This window comes from Macaca fascicularis, chromosome 8, assembly GCF_037993035.2.
Source record: "Macaca fascicularis isolate 582-1 chromosome 8, T2T-MFA8v1.1".
Classification (NCBI taxonomy): domain Eukaryota; kingdom Metazoa; phylum Chordata; class Mammalia; order Primates; family Cercopithecidae; genus Macaca; species Macaca fascicularis.
This window is the reverse complement of record NC_088382.1, coordinates 15,388,773-15,410,382: the sequence shown is the minus strand read 5'-3', so window position 1 is coordinate 15,410,382 and position 21,610 is coordinate 15,388,773. Positions and strand designations below refer to the sequence as shown.

Below are 21,610 nucleotides of genomic sequence, written 5' to 3'. Positions count from 1 at the left end.
GTGTTTCCGGGCCGCAGCCCCGCGCCAGCTGCAGCTCCTTGATCCGAGCCGGATCCTGAGCGGGCAACACGGGCTGAAGCGGCGCGGCGGCGGCCCCGCCCTGGGGCTCCATTGTTGAGGCTGCGGTGGCTCTGTCGGCTGCTGAGCTGCGCTCCAGTCGGCCCAGGCGCCGCGGCGAGGAGCTAGGGCTGCGAGGCGGCGGCCTGAGGTGAGACGGCGCCATGGGCGACGGGGTCTCCAGACCGGGTGGGCGTCTCTGCCCCGGGTGTGGCGGCTCCGAGCTCGGCTCCGCAGGGTCCGAGCTCCGCTCCGCAGGGTCCGAGGTCGGGATCCGGGGTCCTTGCGCCTGGGCTTTGTCTCGGCCCCGTGTGGCACCGGGGGCTTCGCGCCTGCTGCGATACCGCGTGGGCCCGCGCGGGGAGTCCCGGTTGCCCTGCGGGTGGGGGCCGGTCCCCACTGCTCCCCGGCTCCCCGCGTCTGCCGCGGAGTGGACTGCATGGACCCGGGCGCGGGCTTCTGCCCCGTACCCCGCAGGGTGGCTGGTCCCCGCGTGCGGCAGAGGGGGCCCTGCGAGGACCCACTCGTGGGGCGGGGTACGGGTCACCGCGAGTGGGAGACTCCGCCGCCCTCCCCGCCCTCCCCGCCTTCCCTCGCAGCGAGACTGCTTCGCCAACTCACTGAGGGGACTGCGTGGAGGTTGCAGTGAGTGAAATGGCTGCAGTGCACCCCAGCCTGGGCCATAGAGTGAGACTTCCTCTCAAAACAAAAACAAAAACAATGTACTGGGTCTACCTCCGGCTCTGGAATTTTCCTGGAAGGCCTTCTCTTCTGGGCTTCATTTTTCTCACTTTTGAGGATCGTAAACTACATAATTTCCAAGAATTTTTGCCCTACAGCTTTAATTCTTTCAAGCAAATACAGCAGAGAAAAATTCTCTTCCCCGCAATGGTGTAAATAATGGACGCCTTTGAAAATGTGGATTCTAAAGTGGAAGTTCTTTTTCTTCTTCCCCTTTGTTTCCTTTTAAACGAGTTTAGTTACATGAGTATATACTTTATCTCAGACTTAAGGACAAGTATCTATGATGAAAACTTAAGTAACTTTTTGGCAATATCTTGCATATTCTTCACAATTGTGTTTTATGTGCAGCATCTTCCCTATATCCAGTTGATTTGTTTTTTTCTCATTAATGGAGTTGTTGAGCTCAGAACTTTTCAGGAGCATTTTGTTGATCTTTTAAGTGTCATGTGAAATATGTTCCAATTTAACATTTTATTTTGTTGACTAAAATGGGAGTAAATGGAAACTTGAGAGTGCCTTGAGTAGATGTACTTGGCTTGTGTAATGGTTTGAAGCATAGTTGAAAATTACCACTTGTTGCCAGGTGTGGTGGCTCACACCTGTAATCCCAACACTTGGGGAGGGCAAGACAGGCAGATCACGAGGTTAGAAGATGGCTAATCTGGCTCATACAGTGAAACCCCGTCTTCACTAAAAATACCCCGTCTCCACTAAAAATACAAAAACTTAGCTGAGTGTGGTGGCACACGCCTGTAGTCCCAGCTACTCGGGAGGCTGAGGCAGGGGAATCACTTGAACCCGGGAGGTGGAGGTTGCAGTGAGCGGATATTGCACCACTGCACTCCAGCCTGGGCGACAGAGTGAGACTCCATCTCAAAAAAAAAAAAAAAAAAAAAAAAAAAAAAAATGCACTTGTAAAAAATTGCATCACATGTTGAATGACCTATAAAGGAGCTACAATTCTCTAAGGTATATGGTAATTAATTCTTTAAAATAGGCCGGTTGCTGTGGTTTACACCTGTAATGCCAGCGCTTTGGGAGGCTGAGGAGCGAGGATCACTTGAGCCCAAGATTAGAAGCTGCAGTGAGCTATAATCATGCCACTGCACTCCAGTCTGTGTGACGGAGTGAAACCCTTTCTCTAAAAAATAAAAAGGTAAATAAATAATTTAAAAATAAAATACTAAGCTCCTTTCCAATTTACCTGTTTGGTAAGGTGGGAATTTGATGTGTTTGAGTTTCTTAAAACCATGTGTCTCTGTAGAAAGGAGACACAATTTTCTCTGCTATTCCTAGTTATTTGGATGATTATAGGGATTAAAAATAGACATTTGGTCAAGTCTTGAGCTACTGAATTACAATTTTTGCTTCACTCAGTAGGATTTTGCCTTTATTTTGATTTGCATTCTTAGATTAGGAAAATATCTTTGTTATATGCCCCATACACTTTGTTCTTTTGGGGAATCTGATCTTAGGAGAGGGCTTCAAAACGCGACCAGATTTTCTTTATTGTTTTCTAGATTTTATTAATGTCTTAATAAAACTTAACTAGTTAATGCTGCTTCTATGTCGAAGTATTTTTCATTTAGAGTAGGCTTGATTTTTATATGGATTAAATGAAAGGAAGTCTCTCACGGAAGGGGACATATGGGTATGGAGAAGACAGAGGGTGTGTGTGTGTGTGTATATATATATATATTTTTTTTTTTTTTGTTTGTTTGTTTGTTTGTTTGTTTGTTTGTTTTGGAGACAGAGTTTTGCTCTGTTGCCCAGGCTGGAGTACAGTGGCAGGATCTCGGATCACTGCAAGCTCCGCCTCCTGGGTTCACTCCATTCTCCTACCTCAGCCTCCCAAACAGCTGGGACTATAGGGGCCTCCCACCACGCCTGGCTAATTTTTTGTATTTTCAGTAGAAACAGGATTTCACTGTGCTAGCCAGGATGGTCTCCATCTCCTGACTTCGTGATCTGCCCGCCTCAGCCTTCCAGAGTGCTGGGGATTACAGGTGTGAGCCACTGCCTGTGGCCGACAGAGGATTTATTTCTGAGCTCTATATTTCAGAGTTCTTTTCTCTAGCCCTGGCCTGGGTCCCAAACAGGGAACTTAATTCACTCTATCACTGAAGTATACTCTTGCTTTGATGCCATTGGTATGTTGTCCTAGAGATTTGCTGTGGCTGCTAGGAGTGTTTCAGAGTTAAGAACTGATGCAACCTCTCTTTTGTCAGATTTTGAGTCTATAAACCATCTTGTTTCCTTTAGCGTTATCTCCCTGGAACTGGAAGGTCAGAGATGAAGTTTTGTTAGATTATAAGTCTCAGCCTTTGCTATCTACCTTCGTCTGTCTCCCATATCACCTGCTGTTTTTTTCCCGGTTTTTCATTTTAATGTTTTTATTGGATAGGTGTCTATTATTGCAGGCTACCTCAAAACATTTTTGGATATTGACAGGATATAAGTATGAATAATATGTAAAAGATAACTTATTCTAGTTCTTTTGAGCAGAGGATTTGGTTTCGATATGTGGCCCTATTAAAGCTTTTGTTAAGCCCAAGTACTTGCTGAACTTCAGTTCCCTTACCTATAAAATGGAGTTAGTTGTTAGTAATACCTGTTCTGCCTAACTCAGGAGATTGTTTTGAGGATCAAACGAAATTATGAATGTAATGGAATTTTGTAAATTTTAAATGAAATATTGTATTACCTAAGATTTTTTTTTAAACGCCATATTAAGAATGGAATGAATCTGGGTTTTCCTTTGAAATCTCAAATGTTTAATGTACAGAGAAGTTTTAATGTGTCTGTTGGGGAGCTTCATTAGGATTGTTTTCTATCTTTAATTGGCCAGTATTGTTTTATATGTTAGCATTTTTGGGGAACATCAAAATTTGTGTTTCAGTTATCATTAATATTTTACAAAGTTATTGAATGTGCGTGATTAGTCTTTAACAATCTCTTCAATTATTTACATTCCCATGTAAAAAAAAAATGCAGTAATGAAGGTTCATGTAAATAACATTCCCATGCCTTAATGAAGCATAATTTCTTGACATTGCAGTTTCTAAGTGCCCTGTCTTGAGGTTGGGAAAGCTAAAGGGCAGTCAGACGTCAAGGTCAGCAAAGCGTCACCTTTGACATTTGAAATCCAGCAGCAGGTATCACAGTGAACCCCATCCCAGCAACCAGGAAGTTTCTCTGTCCTGCCTCTCCTCCAGCCACCTCAGAATCTGTGTCTGCGGTGTTGGTCCTGCTTTCCTCTCTCTCCTCTGCCTTTTCTTTCTCTTCACCAACTTCTACCGAGTGCCTCTGATGTCCCAGACAGTGGCAGTGGGAGTACGAAGGCTAATAAACCCGGCCCTGGTCCTCAAAGAATTGATGTTTTCTGTGCAGATATTAAGTGACACTGTCATACATAGTGTTGACAAACATTGATACAGATTTCCTGTGAAGTGCAGAAGCACCATCCTAGAAGCAGAGATGCAGAGGCAGCACTGGTGACTCACACATGGAGAGCTGGAGTTCTTGGTCTAGTGGGATAAACTGACTTGGACATCATTTCAGTGCAGCGGAGTGAGTGCTGGGACGGGCTCCCTCGGGGCATCTGGGGCTGGGTTTGTCTGGTGTTTAGTCTCCTGCCTGGTACTTAGAGTTTGTCAGTAAGATGAGCATTGGGAGGTTTCTAAGTGAAAGGAAAGTCAATCACTTACCTGAAACTTAAAATTTGTAGGTGTTCTGGGCCATTTATAATTCACTGAATCTGTTTTGTCAGAACAAGTCTATCATCTATTGTTTTGGATGGAGTGTGGCCAGCCCTGCCTTGCGATGTGAGGAAATCAGTAAACACTTGTCAAGTGTCAACACCGTGCCAGACACTCTTCTAGGGGTTTCCACGTAAATCACTATTCATTTCTGTTGCTGCTTTACCACATTTCCACAAATTTTGTGGCTTAAAATAATTGAAATTGTATCATCTCACAGTTTTTTGGGGCACCCACTGTTCTGACGTGGGTGTCACCGGGCAAAAATCATAATGTGGGCTGAGCTGCATTCCTCACTGGAGAATTGTTTCCAAGCGCTTTTGGCCAAATATAGTTCCTTGTGGTTGCAGGACTGAGGTGTCTGTTCCCTTGCTGGCCATCTGTTGAGGGCTGCCCTCAGCTCCTGAGGCCTCTATCTGGTCTTTGCACGTGGTCCCATCAGCTCAGGACTAGCTAACCCAGGGACCTGGTCAGGCTCTTCAGTTCCCCTGTGTGCATTTCTCTTCTTGCACTTGGAGAAAGTTCTATGCCCTATTTTAAAATATTTTTTTGAGATGGAGTCTCGCACTGTTGCCCAGGCTGGAGTGCAGTAGCATGATCTCAGCTCACTGCAACCTCTACCTCTCGGGTTTAAGTGATTCTCCTGCTTCAGCCTCCTGAGTAGCTGGGACTACAGGTGCCCGCCAGGATGTCCAACTAATTTTTGTATTTTTAGTAGAGATGGGGTTTCACCATTTTAGCCAGGATGGTCTCCATCTCTTAATCTCATGATCTGCCTGCCTTAGCCTCCCAAAGTCCGGAGATTACAGGTGTGAGCCACCTCGCCTGGCCAGTTCTATGCTCTTAGAGGCTCATAGGATTAGATTGGACCTCCCTGGATAGCCCAAGATACTCCTCCTAAGGACTTTGGCAAAGCCCTTTTGCTGCGTGATATAGTCACAGGTCTCGCGGGTTGGAATCTCCCACCACAGTTACCAATCCACTTACTACAGCAGCCTGGGAGGTGCTTTTCATTACCTCTGGTTAACAGATACCAATTTTTTTTTTTTTTTCAAATTGGCAGGAACATGAAGATCCTTCTTTTTTTTTTTGAGACGGAGTCTCATCCTCTTGCCCGGGCTGAAGTGTAGTGGTGCAGTCTTGGCTCACCACAACTTCCACCTCCCGGGTTCAGGCAGTTCTCCTGCCTCAGCCTCCTAAGTAGCTGGGACCACAGGCACGTGCCACCAAGCCTGGCTAATTTTTTTATTTTTAGTACAGACAGGGTTTCAGTATGTTGACCAGGCTGGTCACAAACTCCTGACCTCGTGATCCGCCCACCTTGGCCTCCCAAAGTGCTGGGATTACAGGCGTGAGCGACCACACCCAGCCATGAAGATCCTTCTTAAATGAAAAAACCGTTCCTCTGACTTGATGTGAGGCTGTTGGTGAGACTGATAGCAGTGGAGACAGGTCCATCAGAAATGGAGCTAAACTTTGTGTTCTGGAGTATTTTGATGGCCTGCCCTGATCATGTAAGTTTTGCTAAGAAGTCATTAGAGTAATTCCTCTACTGGAAGAAACACCCATATGGGGAATTTGGGACCTTGCCTTTTCAAGTTTTACACAAAGGACTCTTCATAGTCGCAAAGTACATGATTCCAGGTCCATTTCTAGAATGGAAACAGCTGCATCCACCCAACAGCGATTCACATTCCTGAGTTTGAGAGAATCCGATTGTCTCAGGCTGAAGCCAAAAGCCCAATAAACAATGTTTGTACCTTTATTCATAGTTAGGAATTAGGTGCATCCTGTGGTCAAGAAAACAACTGATGGTGGTCACCAAGTAGTTTAAGACCAAGCAGGACCTCATTTTATCATGTAGGTGTTTTTGATTTTCTTAACGAAATTTTTATTTTCCTGTGCAATAAATGACAAGCTCTGACTTGAAATAAATTTCCTTTAATAAACCAGAATCTAGGGCCGGGCGCGGTGGCTCACGCCTGTAATCCCAGACTTTGGGAGACCGAGCAGGGTGGATCACGAGGTCAGTAGATTGAGACCATCCTGGCTTTGGGGAAACCCTACCTCTACTAAAAATACAAAAAATTAGCCGGGCATGGTGGCGGGCTCCTGTAGCCCCAGGTACTCGGAAGGCTGAGGCAGGAAAATGGCGTGAACCTGGGAGGCAGAGCTTGCAGTGAGCGGAGATCACGCCACTGCACTCCAGCCTGGGCGACAAAGTGAGACTCTGTCTCAAAAAAAGGAAAAAAAAAAAAAAAAAACAACCCAGAATCTATAATCCTAAGGTTTTTAACCTGGCTTTCAGAACTTTATGAAGTCCCCAAAATCCTGTGCAACAATTTTGTGTGTATGCATCCATGTGTGTTTATGGGGAGACGATTTATAGCTCTCCATAGTTTTTCAAAGTGGTTGGATTACAAAAAATTTTAGAATACACCACTTTGGCCTGGTGTGGTGGCTCACACCTGTAATTCTAGCACTTAGGGAGGCTGAGGCAGTAGGATCCACTGAGGTCAGCAGTTTAAGACCAGCAACATAGTGAGACCTCCACCTCTACCAAAAAAAAAAAAAAAAAGAAAAGAAAAAAAAGAAAGAATGCTGGGCGTGGTGGTGCACACCTGTGGTTCTAGCTGCTCGAGAGTTGATCACCTGATCCCAATAATTTGAGGCTGTAGTAAGTTAGAATTACACCACCGCACTCTAGCCCAGGCAACAGAGCAAGACCCTCTCTCAAACAAAAACACAAAACCATATCACTTAATATACTATTGTTGTTGGTCAAGTATCAGATTTTGTTTAAAAACTAAAAACTTTTTTTTTTTTTTTTTTTTTTTTGAGATGGAGTCTCGCTCTGTTGCCCAGGCTGGAGTGCAGTGGCATGGTCTCAGCTCACTGCAAGCTCCGCCTTCCAGGTTCACACCATTCTCCTGCCTCAACCTCCTGAGTAGCTGGGACTACAGGCACCTGCCACCACGCCCGGCTAATATTTTGTATTTCTAGTAGAGACGGGGTTTCACCGTGTTAGCCAGGATGGTCTTGATCTCCTGACCTCGTGATCTGCCCACCTTGGCTTCCCAAAGTGCTGGGATTACAGGTAAATGCTCATTTTTAGCAAAGTTGTACAGACCTACAGCTCTAAGAGTCAGAAATTAACAAGGCTTAGGACAAAACCCAGCAATCCCCTACCTTACCCTTCTCCACTCTGATCCCTGGTCCCTGGAGGTTACTGTGTTTATGTTTTAGCTCGTTCTTCCAGATTGTGTGAAAGACAGGGAGATGTCTTACTGTGGAAGACAAAGATTCAGGCTGCTTACCTTCCCCGCTCCTCCAGTTCCCCATGTTTTTCTCCCCCATCCTCTCAGTATAATTATTGTGATAGTGAGGCCAGCCACAGTGGCTCGTCACTTATCCCAGATTTTTGGGAGGCCGAGGCGGGGAGATCACTTGAGGCCAGGAGTTGAAGGCCAGCCTGGCCAACACAGTGAAACCCCATCTCTACTAAAAAATACAAAAATTAGTCAGTTGTAGTGTTGCACACCTATAGTTCCAGCTACTCAGGAGGATGAGGCACAAGAATTGCTTGAACCTGAGAGGTGGAGGTTGCAGTGAGCTGAGATCGCACCATAAGCTGAGATCGCACCACTGCACTCCAACCTGGGCAACAGAGGTAGACTCTGTCTCAAAAAAAATTATTGTGATAGTGGGATACATAGTACAATAGTGTATATATTTAGTATTCTTCCTGGTTTTTGGCCCACAGCTTCTAAAACCCTTGTAATTTCCTGAGTGATAGGAACATCATTGGTTATAATATTTGGTCTTAGGTTTCAATACCTGATACAAGAGCTTCTAAGACTTTTGGAATCTCTGGGGTGATAGGATTGTCTTTTGTATGATAATGAGATGACAGGTGGCTTCGGCCCCTAGACAGGTTCAGGATCAGGGCTGGTTGCCAGAAAGATGAGTCATGATTATAGAGTTGGACATGTCAGCCCCACCCCTACCTCTGGGAGGGGAGACGAGACAGGCTGGAGATTGAGCTAGTCACGGGTAGCCAATGACTTAATCATGTTGATGTTATGAAAACTCCATAAAACCCTCTAAACACTGGGTTTGGGGAGCTTCTGGTTTGGTGAAGTCATTTGGTGCTGGGAAGGTGGCACTTCCAGGGACGGCATGGGAGCCCCGACCTCTCTGCCCCGTGGTGTGCCCTGTGCCTCTCTTGCATTTGGCTGTTCCCGTGTTCTCTTCTTTGTAATAAACCAATAAGAGTAAGTAACTGCCAAGCACTTTGCGTCTGTCACCTCACTTACTTTTTCAGCAACACTGTGTGGCAGATAATGTCCTCATTTTGCCGGTGACAAAATGAGACTGATGCATTGAGTAACTTGCTCAAGATCACATAATAAGTGGAATTCAAGCTCTGACTCCGAAGCCTGTGCTTTTAACTGGCATGCTGCATACGCGGCCTCTTTATTTGTTAGGAGTTTCGGTGTCTCTAGGGCCTGACACCAAGTTGACCGTTGTGGCCTAGAGCTGTTATAACGGAGCTTTTAGCGGCCCTGCTGAGAACAGAGCCAGCACCTCCGGATTGGCAGGGCAGGGGCTGTTCCTGCTGGGAGCTGCAGGTCACTCCCTGTAGCCCTTGGCTGATCTTGCTCATCCACTCCATCCCTCATTCAGTAGTTCCTGAGTGCGGCCTCTGTGCGGAGGAGAAGAAGGCAGCCTTCCAGCCCAGGTGGGGCCTGCAGGTACACACAGGGAGATGCAGCTGCGCACTGAGCTGGCTGTAGGCTGGGACAGCGTGGCTCCAGAGGTGGCAATAGAATGCTCTGGGACTGCAGAGGGAACACGTGCTTGTGAAAGGGAGGAAGGGGCAGGCACCGCAGAGGAGGTGTACTTGAGTTGGACTTTGAGGGAGGAGTTGGATTTCCACAGTGGAACCGAGCAGCTGAGGCTTTCTCAGCAGCTGAAGATTACAGCCAGCCAGCCTCAAATGTTCAGCTTTTCCTGAATTCCCTTTTTTAAGACAGTGCAGTAAGTTTTCCACAGAGATAAAGCGGTCACCTCCATGTCATTCATGTTCTGCGAATCCTGTGTGTAGTTTTCGATGCTTAGCAGATGGGAGCAACCTGGGCCATAAAAGAAGAGCCTGTGTGTCCACTTGTTTGGACATCAGTCAGGTGTGGCACAGGGCAGTGATCACTGCCTTCCCCTGAGGAACTCAGTTGTACTTTTATGTGGAGAGGACAAAGAAAGCTGTTGTACAGGGGGCAGGAGACATTTCACCTGTAAAGCAAGGCACAAAATACATAGTCTGTGCCCTGCATGAGAAACCTAGCAGAACTGTGTGCTGATTCCCACCCCTGCCTCCCCTCCTGAGAGCGAACCGTCCATTGTACCATGGCGGAGGGCATTTCTGAAGCCTCTGCAATCGGAGTGATCTGTTACTTGCCCATTGAGCCTTAGGGGCAGCAACCAGGTGGTGTGGCTGAAACACAGGCCTTGGCCAGACGTGGTTGGTCATGTTGGTTCTGCCACTGATTGTGAATTACAAAACCTTGGAGAAGTCATTGTCTTTGTCTGTGCCTCTCCTGTAAGATGGGGAACACTGTGGCCATTGCAGAAAAGCAGATAGGTGGAGCGAGTATGAAGTGCTTTGTGTGTGTGTGTCATACGGTGAATGAAATGGCACTGATTGACATTATTGATAGTAATAACAGGTTTAATTCAGGAATAAAACTGGTAAAGTAGGCCAGGTGCGGTGACTCACGCGTGTAATCCCAGCATTTTGGGAGGCCAAGGCGGGCGTATCATGAGGTCAGGAGTTTGAGACCAGCCTGGCCAGTACGGTGAAACCCCATCTTTACTAAAAATACAAAAATTAGCTGGGTGTGGTGGTAGTCCTGGGTGCGCCTGTAGTCCTAGCTACTTGAGAGGCTGAAGCAGGAGAATCGTTTGAACCCTGGAGGTGGAGGTTTCAGTGAGCCGAGATGGTGTCACTGCACTCCAGCCTGGGTAGAGAGTGAAACGCTGTCTCAAAAAAAAAAAACCTGGTAAAGTATTTTACCCAGCCTAGGTACATGTGGTAGAGCCGAATGAAAGCTTAGAAAAAGATGACTTGAGAACTAGCCCAGCAGAGGAATCAGGCGGGATGTGTTGTTACTGAGTAAGTGAAATTTGCACCTGCTTTCTCCCAGGCTTTGCTGAGTTGTGTACAACAGAGAGGTCAGGTGTTGGGGGCAGTGGACCGGTTGAAGAATGCATTGCTATTATGTGAGGAACATTGGGCTTTGAAAAAGCAGAACTGGATCCACGTTCTTGCCTGGTGACTCTAACTATCATCTAGTTTGTAAAGGGGATTGCAGTTCACTGAAAAATTCTTATGACAGTGGGGAAAGGATTGGGGCGTCTGCATTGGTGTGTGTAATATAGGTCAGATGAAAGAGCATTTAGGCTGGAGGGAGACTTTTCATCTCTATAACTTTCACAGAACAATTCCATCTTCCATGATGTGAAGATTTTTGAGTCAAAACTACACTGTTCTGCTATGTGTGTTGGGGCAAATTTATACATACAATTTGCTTAAATATTTCAGATGATACAAGAATATACGTGTAGCATAAAAAGCTGAAATTTGCATTCCCCCTTCTCTAGAAGTAACCATTGTGAATAGTTAAGTCTGCATTCCAGCTATTTTGTGTATTATAAATACGCTGTGAATACATGAGTGTATATATACATATACGTTACAGAAACACATTTTTAGAGATGGAATATTGCTGTGTTGCCCATACTAGTCTCAAACTCCTGGGCTCAAGTGATCCTCTCGCCTCAGCCTCCCAAAGTTTTGGAATTACAGGCATGAGCCACCGTGCATGGCCTGCATGAATATATTTACTAATTGCTAAGTTACTCTGTTCAATACGTGTATTGAAGTCCCCCATGTGCCAAGCATTGTTCTGAATACCTTATATGCACGAATTCACTTAACTTTGAGAGCAGCTCTATTATTGTGGCCCTTTTACAGTGAGGAAACGGAACCACAGAGAGGCTGGGGACGTTGTCTAACATCACACAGCCAGCGCTGTTGGAATTGAGGATGGAACCCAGACAGCTGGCTTCAGATCTCTTAGCTCTTATCATAGATGGCACACCCAAACCTTAGGGCCGCCTCCCAAGCCTTGCGTGAGCTCTGCCTGAGCTCTGCGAGAGCTGTGTATGTGAGGCTTCTTTCCTCTTTAAGAACACAAGTCTTGGAATTGTCCCAGACCCTGGTAGGACCCCTCGAGGACCAAAATCAGGGATTCTTCCAGCCTGCCCCAAGGCCGGATCTCTGATTTAGCTACTTGGAAGGTAGACGTGGAAGAGAGTAATTTTGCCAGAACAAAAAGTCAGGATGGCTGGGCTGACTCGGCCAGATGCGGTGGCTCATGTCTGTAATCCCAGCACTTTGGGAGGCCGAGGCAGGTGGATCACCTGAGGTCGGGAGTTCGAGAGCAGCCTGGCCAACAAGTAGAAACTCCGTCTCTACTAAAAATATAAAAATTAGCTGGGCGTGGTGGTGGGCGCCTGTAACCCCAGCTACCAGGGAGGTTGAGCCAGGAGAATTGTTTGAACCTGGGAGGCAGAGGTGGCAGTGAGCTAAGATTGCACCACTCCACTCCAGCGTTGGTGACAGAGTGAGACTCCATCTCAAAAAAAAAAAAAATGAAAAGAGGGAAAGGGAATGGCTGGGCTGGCTCATTCTAGGGAAGAGACCCTACAGCAGCCGTAGGACCTTGGCCACTTGGGTGGAAAAGAAGGAAGGAAAAACTTCACCTAGGGCGGTGACCTGGACTGCAGAAACCACACTAAACAGTCCACGTCCTGGAGCCTGGCCACCCCGTTTGCTTCTCTTCTCCTTGGGTAGCGGGTGTGGGGAGCTTTCTACCCTGGAGGCTGAGCAGCGCAGCTTCTAATGAGGGTAGGCGTTTGTCTGTCCCTGGGAATACAGACAGCATTCTCATAACCAGCCCAAATCCTCCTGAACAGCTTTTTGTAGGGCGGGGCGGGGCAGAAGGTCATTTTGACTCATAGGTACCTTTTCCACTTTCGCTGCTGATAACTGTGTTACAGGTTAAAGTTTTGTTTTTGATACTGAAGAGGGCTTAAGAGAGTGAGCTATTATGGCACATCTAAGTCTGCTAAAATAGAACCACGGGGTAGTGTAGGAAAATCTCTTCTAAATTATGGATCATACATGGTGAACGTTAGAAGCCATGTGTACCTAAGTTGAAAAATGAAAACATGTCTTGTATTTGGGTGACCCTGGTAAGTCTGGATCCCACTGTGCCTTGTGTGAACACCAGTTGCTGAGGTATAGGGATCAACAGGCTTTTTCTGGACATCTTGTGCTTCTCCCTTGGGGTAAAGTGGGGCGGTAGTAGGAGCGCACAGCTGTTGGGCCCCTAATATTTGTCAGCTGTTTTACATGTGGGATTCCATTGAATGCAATCTTAGAGGTAAAATTATTTTACTGAAGATGAAGATAGAGGCTTAGACAAGTTAAGAAAATTGTTCAAGGTCCCGTTTTTTTTTTTTTTTTTGAAACAGAGTTTTGCTCTTCTTGTCCAGGCTGGAGTGCAATGGCGCGATCTCGGCTCACCACAACCTCTGCTTCCCAGGTTCAAGTGATTCTCCTGCCTCAGCCTCCGGAGTAGCTGGGAAGACAGGCATGTGCCACCACGCCAGGCTGATTTCGTATTTTTAGTAGGGATGGGGTTTTTCCATGTTGGTTAGGCTGGTCTTGAACTCCCAGCCTTGGGTGATCCGCCCAACTCAGCCTCCCAAAGTGCTGGGATTACAGGTGTGAGCCACCACACCTGGCCAAGGCCATGTAATTTAAGTGGAAAAATGAAGTACTTGATGAACTCAGAAGTTTGACTTCAAGGCCCTTGATCTTTCCATAACACGTGGTTCCTTCCCTGGTTGGTGGGGAGTGACTGAGGAACTCAAGGAAGCTGTGTTTTGTGGAAAGAGGACCTGAGGGGTGTACGGTCTTTCCAGGCTTGGAATCTGCCATGTTGGGCTTCTGAATTGTATAGCTTGGCCATATGGAGAGAAGCCCCTCATTTAAGACTTATTCTTTGGGGGAAATAAAGGAAGACTGCCCACATGAGACAGGCAGAGGCAACTTTCTCAGAGCTGCTGTGGCAATGGAGTCGACACCGTCACTTGCGTGTGGCAGAGACTGACATGGCAGTGAGTGGCGGATGAGGAGTGGGGAAGCTTCAGGATGGAAAAGAACGGCTCCCAGTGGAGGCTGTTTTGGGGGCTGGAGGCGGCTGTGCAGAAGTGGGGTGTTTTATGTGATTGGTTAGGGGCATATATGGCTTTCTCTGAATTATCCTAACTGGAAATAGGGGCCAAAATTAGGGTGGCTGTCAGTTTTGAGTCAAATCCTGGCCACGTGGGACAGAGTCGTGGTTTAGTTTCTGGGTTGTGGAGAGAGAGCAGTCTGGCTTCCTGTCTGATGTGCTAGCCTGGCTGGCCTCCTGGCTGTTGACTGTAGATAGGGGATTGGTTTCCCGGGTGGGCAGCTACCGGTTGTGGTCTGAGTTCTGTCTTTATACATATGATCAGGCATGGTCTGTTTGTATATTCAGTCCCTCATTTTTCTGGTCAGTAAAAATATCAAATGACAAATTGGATACATTGGGAACTTTTTAGATGTCTGTGTCCCCTGAAGGAAGTTTTCACGTTCACATTTAATCAGAATGAATATAAACAATTGGGCCATTTATCTTGAAGGTATAAAATAGGAAATCTTCAACAATACTACCTCGGCGCCGTTGCCTGTCTGTCCATCGTTAGGGAATGTGTTTTTATCCCCCGCTGGCTCATCGTCCACCGGTTTGTGGTTGATCCACTTCTCTATACGTCTTGTCTTGTGTGCATCTCATTGTTTGCTAGTGTTAGCTTTCCCCTTCATCAGTGTAGTTTATTTGTGTAGCCTCTGTTGGTAGGAAGTTATTTGTGGAATTTGTGAATGGAAGAGACCTTAGAGGTCTGCTAGATCAGCCCAGTGATTTTCAAGATAAACGGAAATACAGGGAAATGTTCCAGCTTCTTTGGTGGCAAAACCAGGAATAGAAAGCAGTGTTCTTTGTGCCGCAATGTCATTGGAAGACAACTCAATGTGGGCCTAAAATGCAGAGTAGCTAACTTTCATTTATCTCTGCTTCTGACTCTTGTTATCAGACATTTTAAATTGACCTTAATGTATTAGCAGAAATATGAAAAGTCCTGACTTGTTTACATATAAGGTACTTCTTCGCCTACTCATTTGGTTGCTTTTTTCAACAGGATTGAAAAGACATTGTTATAAAGTGAATGTTTATGTCTCCTCCAGATTCTTGTACTGGAGCCCTAACTGCCAGTGTGATGGCATTAGGGGATAGGACCTTTGGGAGATGATTAGGGTTAGATGAGGTCATGAGCGTGGGCCCTGGTCTGACAGGATTAGTGCCCTTAGAAGAAAAGAAACCAGGCTGGGTGTGGTGGCTCACACCTGTAATCCTAGCACTTTGGGAGGCTGAGGTGGGCAGATCACGAGGTCAGGAAATTGAGACCATCCTGAAACCCTGTTTCTACTAAAAATATGAAAATTAGTTGGGTGTGGTGGCATGTACCTGTAATCCCAGCTACTCGGGAGGCTGAGGCAGGAGAGTTGCTTGAACCAGGGAGTCAGAGGTTGCAGTGAGCTGAGAATGTGCCACTGCACTCCAGCCTGGTGACAGAGTGGAGACTCTGTCTCAAAAAAAAAAAGAGAAAGCAGAGAGCTCCCACTGCCCTGGTGTGAGGAAACAAGAAGAAAGGTGACTGTCTGCAAGCCAGGAAGAGGTCCCTGTCTCGGAACTGAGTCGGCCGACACCTTGATCTTGGACTTCCAGCCTCCAGAGCTGTGAGAAATAAACTAATGTTTAAACCACACAGTCTACGGTGTTTTTTATGGTATTTGCCTATGGTATTATGGCCATGTGATTTGACTGATACAGAGATGGTTCCAGAATACTGTAGCCTGTATTTAACTTGGTGATGCCATGAAAATAAATGTGGCAGTTCATTCCTTTATATAAAGACAGCGCTGTGAGCCCAGGGCGTTTGCTCATGTCTTAGTTGAGTCTTGTCTTCTTATAACAGCTTCCTAATTTCTCTTTTCCTCTTTGAACTTATATTATATATCTGGATTAAATCATATACGGTATGATTTTATACTTTATGTCTCTACAAACGTTTAGTGATTTTATTTCATTTTGTTTTATTTTTGAGACATGCCCTTGCTCTGTTGCTCAGGCTGGAATGCAGGCATGCCATCACAGCTCACGGTAACCCTAAATTCCTGGGCTCAAGTGATCCTCCCACCTCAGCCTCTTGAGTAGCTGGGACTACAGGTGTACTATCCTGCCTAGCTAATTTTTAAATTTTTTGTAAGGACGAAGTCTTGCTGTGTTGTCCAGAGTGGTTTCAAACTCCTGGCCTCAAGCAGTCCTCTCACCTCAGCCTCTCAAGGCACTGGATTACAGGCATGAACTGCCACAGCCAGCCCAGTGATTTTTCATTGTTAAGATCAAGGACGGGTTCCCTGGCTTGGCATTCAAGGCTCATGATCCGGGAGTGATACGGAAGTTTGGGTTTCAGTGTTTCCATTCCCGCCATCAGCCTTGCACCCCAGCTTGTTGCCTAAGCCCTGTTCTGAAGCCCAGCCTGAGAGCTGCACTTAGAATTTAGACCTTCTCATCTCTTCATCTTCTTCGCCTATGTTCTTATCTCCATCTGGGACATCATCTCCACACTTCTGCCTCTTTATATCTTCTCCATCCTTCAAGACTTGAAATACTCACTTCTTTTACATGATCCCTGCTCTGACATCCAAGGTAGAATTAATCTTTCTTCCTTTGAACTCTGATAGTGATTAAAATTTTTCATCCTTTAATTATGCAGCAGTCCTGTGTGTTAGATATTATTATTATTTCCCCAGTTTTTCATAGTTACTTTGAAAATATTTACTGTAGTCATATATTTTGAATATGTAATATGAGCGACATTCAAAAGGTCCTGGAGAGTGAAAGGCAGTCCTACTCTCATCACTGCTCTGTGACCACTGTTGTCAGTTTTGTTTGTTTGTTTGCTTGTATGTTTTTCCAAGATGGAGTCTTGCTCTGTCACCAGGCTGGCGTGACCTCAGCTCTTTTTAAAAACACAGATGTTGGCATAAGATAAATACTGTTCTCTACCAGTTCCAACTCCTGAGTTCAAGCGATTCTCCTGCCTCAACCTCCTGAGTAGCTGGGACTACAGGCGTGCGCCACCATGCCCAGATTATTTTTGTATTTTTAGTAGAGACAGGGTTTCACCATGTTGGCCACGATGGTCTGGATATCTTAGCCTCGTGATCCACCTGCCTCAGCCTCTCAAAGTGCTGGGATTACACGTGTGAGCGACTGCGCCCAGCCTATGTATCTTCTTTTTAAAAACACAGATGTCGGCTTAAGATAAATACTGTTCTCCACCTGTTCCTCACTGGTAAATATTTAGGTTGTTCCCAACCGTTTGGATTAATCAGTGCTGAGTTGTACGTAATTCTTGCATATTTGCGTGAATATGTTCATAGGATGCATTGCTAGAAATGGAATTGTGGGATCCACGGTTCTGCACATTTTAAATGTTGATGGGTGTTGCTCGATTCCCTTCCGTTAGGGCCATACCGTTATCTCACTGTCAATGTGTAAGGGCGCCTATTTCTATTTCCTTGCCAACAGTTTCTTCTGAGCTATTTTGTTTGACATCACACACACACACAAATAGACCGCTTGTTCCAAAAACATGGGCGTTTTACATTTCTACTTAAAGTGTGTGCACACTGACTGAAGTTCTGTGTTGCAGTGATATGTGCTGCTAGGATTGTGGCTCTGTTTCGAATTTGCTAGCCAGGCTACGGCTTTCCAGTCAGGTATTTTTTGTTTGGTTCATGTTGTTGCTGCCGTTGGGCTGGAGTAACCTGTGTGAATTTCCCTCTACTGCCCAACCAGATTTCCTTTCCGGTGGACGGGCTTAGTGTCTCATCCGGCAGCCCTGTTTCCTGGTGATCTGGGCCGAGTGTCTCATCCGGCAGCCCTGTTTCCTGGTGACCTGGGCCGAGTGTCTCATCCGGCAGCCCTGTTTCCTAGTGATCTCGGCTGAGTGGCTCCATGAGAAGTTGCACCCATATTCTCCAGTAGTGCATCTTTTTACAGCAAGCAAAACATTTTCACCACGTTTCTAGCGGGACAGGCACTAGCTCTTTTCTGGGCATCAGGAGACCTGGCTTTGTTCTGGTTCAAGCAACAGCTGGTAAGTTACCAAAGACAAGTCACATCTGGCCCCTGGTCCTTTGCTTTATAAGTAGAATCACAGTCCGAGTGGGCATCACTGCCCTGGTCTCTGCGGTGCTGAGTGTTGTGGGGATGATAGCTAAGTGTCCGGGTGCATTTCCACCACTAGGGGATTACAGGCCAGCCAAAGACACAGGAGGAAAGCTAACAGCCCCGGGCAGGTACACAGAACCAGAGGAGTTTGAAAGGGTGGTTCCAAGCTCCTTGGTGTGATTGATGTGATAACAATAAACATTTTATCTCTAAGTCTTGGGCCATAGGACCAAGAGAAGAGAGAGCTGGTGTTGAGTTGTAGTGAGAGGTGTGTGGTTCGTGTGCTTGCTGAGCCTGGCTGGGACTCAATTCCATTGAGTCCCATTCCATTTTACCTTCTGTTTCTACCTTTTTCATGCTCCTGCTTGTTTCTCCAGAAAAAAATTGCAATAAATTCCTTTCAAAAACTTTACAAAAGCCATAGATGCTTATTGAAAATAGTTCAAATGATTTGGAAGACAGAAAGATGGTGAGTGTTTTTCTGTTGTGTGTTTGGATGAATGTGTCTTTGGGGTAGTCACTATTAACACTGGGTGTATTTCCTTCCAGATCTTTTCCAGTGTACCTACAAAGATACATGTACACATTGTAAAAAACAAAATAGTACCTGATACACATTGAGTCCCCCTACTCCCACTCCGCAGTCTACATGGACATCCTTTCATGGTGATACGATGAGACTTGATCGACTCCTTTTGTTCGCTGTAGTACTAGGTAATAATAGCTACAGATAACTCACCTTCAGTGGGCTTTTACCATATGACAGGGTCTGTGCTCCAGGCAGGCTACATGAAGTGGGTCTTAAGGCTTTTTACAACAATGCTATGGGTGAACACAGTAATTGTTAACATTTTGCAAGTGATAGAATTGCAGTAGAGAGAAGCAAAGCTGCGTGCTCAAACTCATGGCACGATTCCCGCGGGAGAGAGAGAACACTTTTAAAACAATTGTTGTTATAATCAGGTGATTTATGATCATTTCAAGAAATAGTGCATTCAGTGAATACATTTCAGGGTCTGGTACAGTCTGGGAGCTGGTCCTGGAAATGCACTGGGCTAGAGGTAAGGGAGCTGTCCATTGGCCCTGGGCCCCTAGTTCAAGGAGGGAGGTCCCGGGGAGAGGGGGCATGGGGAGGAGGTCTCTGAACAAACCTTGCAACATTCATTTCGGCTGAGTCTGGTCCGAGGTCTGGGTCTTGCCATGTACACTTTTCAGAGATACTTGGTTTTGATTTTTATCATGGCTCACCTGAGCAGCCATGGTTTCAAACTGCCTGGAGATGTGGTCTGGCAGGCCACTGCTATGCCCATCCTTCCTGCTCCTGCAGGAGGGGAGTCATCCTGGACTAGAGGACTTCGCCTGTAATCAGCTGTCTCGTAATAAGTGGATTTGATGCTGGTTTCGCTAGGTCAGGAAATTTCCCATTTGGAAGGAAAACTGATACTTGTTTTTGGGTTTTGCTGAGGAGCCACAGGGTTTAGAGGAGGGACTGGAAGCTTGTTGAGACACACGTGAGTGCACTCAAACATCTTCCATGAAACGTGGAAATAAAGACAGTGTTCCAGAGAGGTCCCTGGCTTTGGGATATAAATATTTCTGTGACAGAATGGCACTGGATTTCTGCTGTATTTTTTTCTCTGCTATTTTGGCAAGTTTTATTTGGGTGTGTGTCTCCTGTACAGAAGGTATGACATCCGTTTTTGCCACCAAGGGTTTACAGCGGTTGGTCCCTCCTATGTGGGTCACTTTTGTGCCGTGGTTTCTTTGGGGAAATTGTAGGTCTCCTACCCAAAGCACATTGCCCATTTCAAGGTGCTCCTGGTTTCTGAACACCTGTGGCAGTGCGTTTCCTGTATGTGAAGCCAGCGGAGAAAGTACCCCTCCCCAGGAGGTGGGGACTGGTGATTGCCTGAGTGAGGAGGCCGGGGATGAGCCCTGGACTAGAACTTGTGACCGGCTGCTTTTCCTTCCCCTCCTCTCCCTCCTATTTTGCCACCACCCCCTCTTTATAAAATTTATTAAAAATTAAGCAACTATTTTGGTTTCCTTTTTTCGCTATTCCTTGCTAATCGCATGCAGAGTGAGCCTGGGACAGTGGAAAGGAAAGTTGTATTTGGCTTCAGATGATCCTACCAGCCCCGCATTGAGGGGCTTCCGCCAGGCGGCATCGTCAAGTGGCGTTGTGGAGGTTCTCCTTTCAGTCCTCAGCGTTAACCAGCAGAGGCAGGTGCTACTTATTCCTGGTTAATGTTGAGGAAGTTGAGCTCAAAGTGGCTAAGGGAACTTCCCAAAGTCACATAGGAAGTAGCAGAGTAGAACCAAACACAGATTGTTTCTCAATCAGGCAGGTCGTCTGATTCCAAAATGGGCTCTTAATTTTTGGAGATCAAAAAGCTGAACAGACACAGATATTTCTTTTTCTTTTCTTTTTTTTTTTTTTTTTTTTTGAGCGAGGGTTTTGTTATGCTGCCTAGGCTGGTCTAGGCTCAAGTTGTCCTCCTGCCTTAGCGTTGTGAGTGCTGGGCTTACAGGTTTGTGTCACCACACCCAACCGAACAGACATTTCCTGAAGAAAGACATACAAATGGCCAAAAAATATGTGAAAAAATGCTCAGTATCACTTATAATCAGAGAAATGCAAATCAGAAACCGCAGTGAGGTATCATCTCACCTGTTAGGATGGATATTACCAAAAAGACAAAAAATAACAAGTGCTGGTGAAGATATGGAGAAAAGGGAGCTCTTACACACTGTAGGGGGGTGTAAACTAGGGCAGCAGGCTGGGCGCGGGGCGCACGCTGACATCCCAGCACTTTGGGAGGCCGAGTCAGGCAGATCACCTGATGATAGGAGTTTGAAACCAGCCTAGCCAACATGGTGAAACCCCGTCTCTAGTAAAAACACAAAAATTAACTGGGAGTGGTGGATCACACCTGTAATCCCAGCACTGCTGGGCAGCTGAGGTGGGTGGTTCACTTGAGGCCAGGAGTTCAAGACCAGCCTGGTAACGTGGTGAAACCCCATCTCTACTAAAAAATACAGAAATTTGCCGGGTGCAGTGGCAGGCGCCCGTAATCCCAGCTACTCGGGAGGCTGAGGCATGAGAACCACTGGAACCCGGGAGGCGGATGCTACAGTAAGCAAGCCAATTTGCACCACTGTACTCCAGCCTGGGCAACAGTGAGACTCTGTCTCAAAGAGAAAAAAGAATAAGAGTGAGTAAGCTAGGGCACCCAGTATGGCAAACAGTATGGAGGGTCCTCAGAAAACTACAAATAAAATTACAGTGTGATCCAGCAGTCTCACTACAGTGTAGATACCCAAAGAAAAGGAAATCAGTGTCGGAGGGGCTTCTGCACCTGTGTGTTTCCTTCAGCACTGTTCACCGTAGCCAAGATATGGAATCAGCCTCGGTGTCCAACAGCAGATGATGGATAGAGAAAATGTGGTCTTTATACACAGTGGAGTACTATTCAACCGTAACACAGGATGAAGTCCTGTTATTCTCAACAATGTGGATGGAACTGGAAGATATTATGAAATAAGCCAGAGACACAAAGTTACACAGCACATGTTCTCTTATGTGGAAGGCAAAAGAGA

General features: G+C 46.2%; 1 protein-coding gene across 2 annotated transcripts in view; it reads left to right on the top strand.

Annotated features, from left to right (window-relative positions):
* LOC135964502 (SH3 domain and tetratricopeptide repeat-containing protein 1-like) overlaps nt 1–21,610 on the top strand; it is a 51,762-nt gene continuing 30,152 nt past the window's right edge. For both annotated transcript variants that reach the window (XM_074000311.1, XM_074000308.1), the window contains exon 1: nt 1–208. The gene's annotated coding sequence lies outside the window, so the exon portion shown is untranslated. The remainder of the gene's footprint in view (nt 209–21,610) is intronic.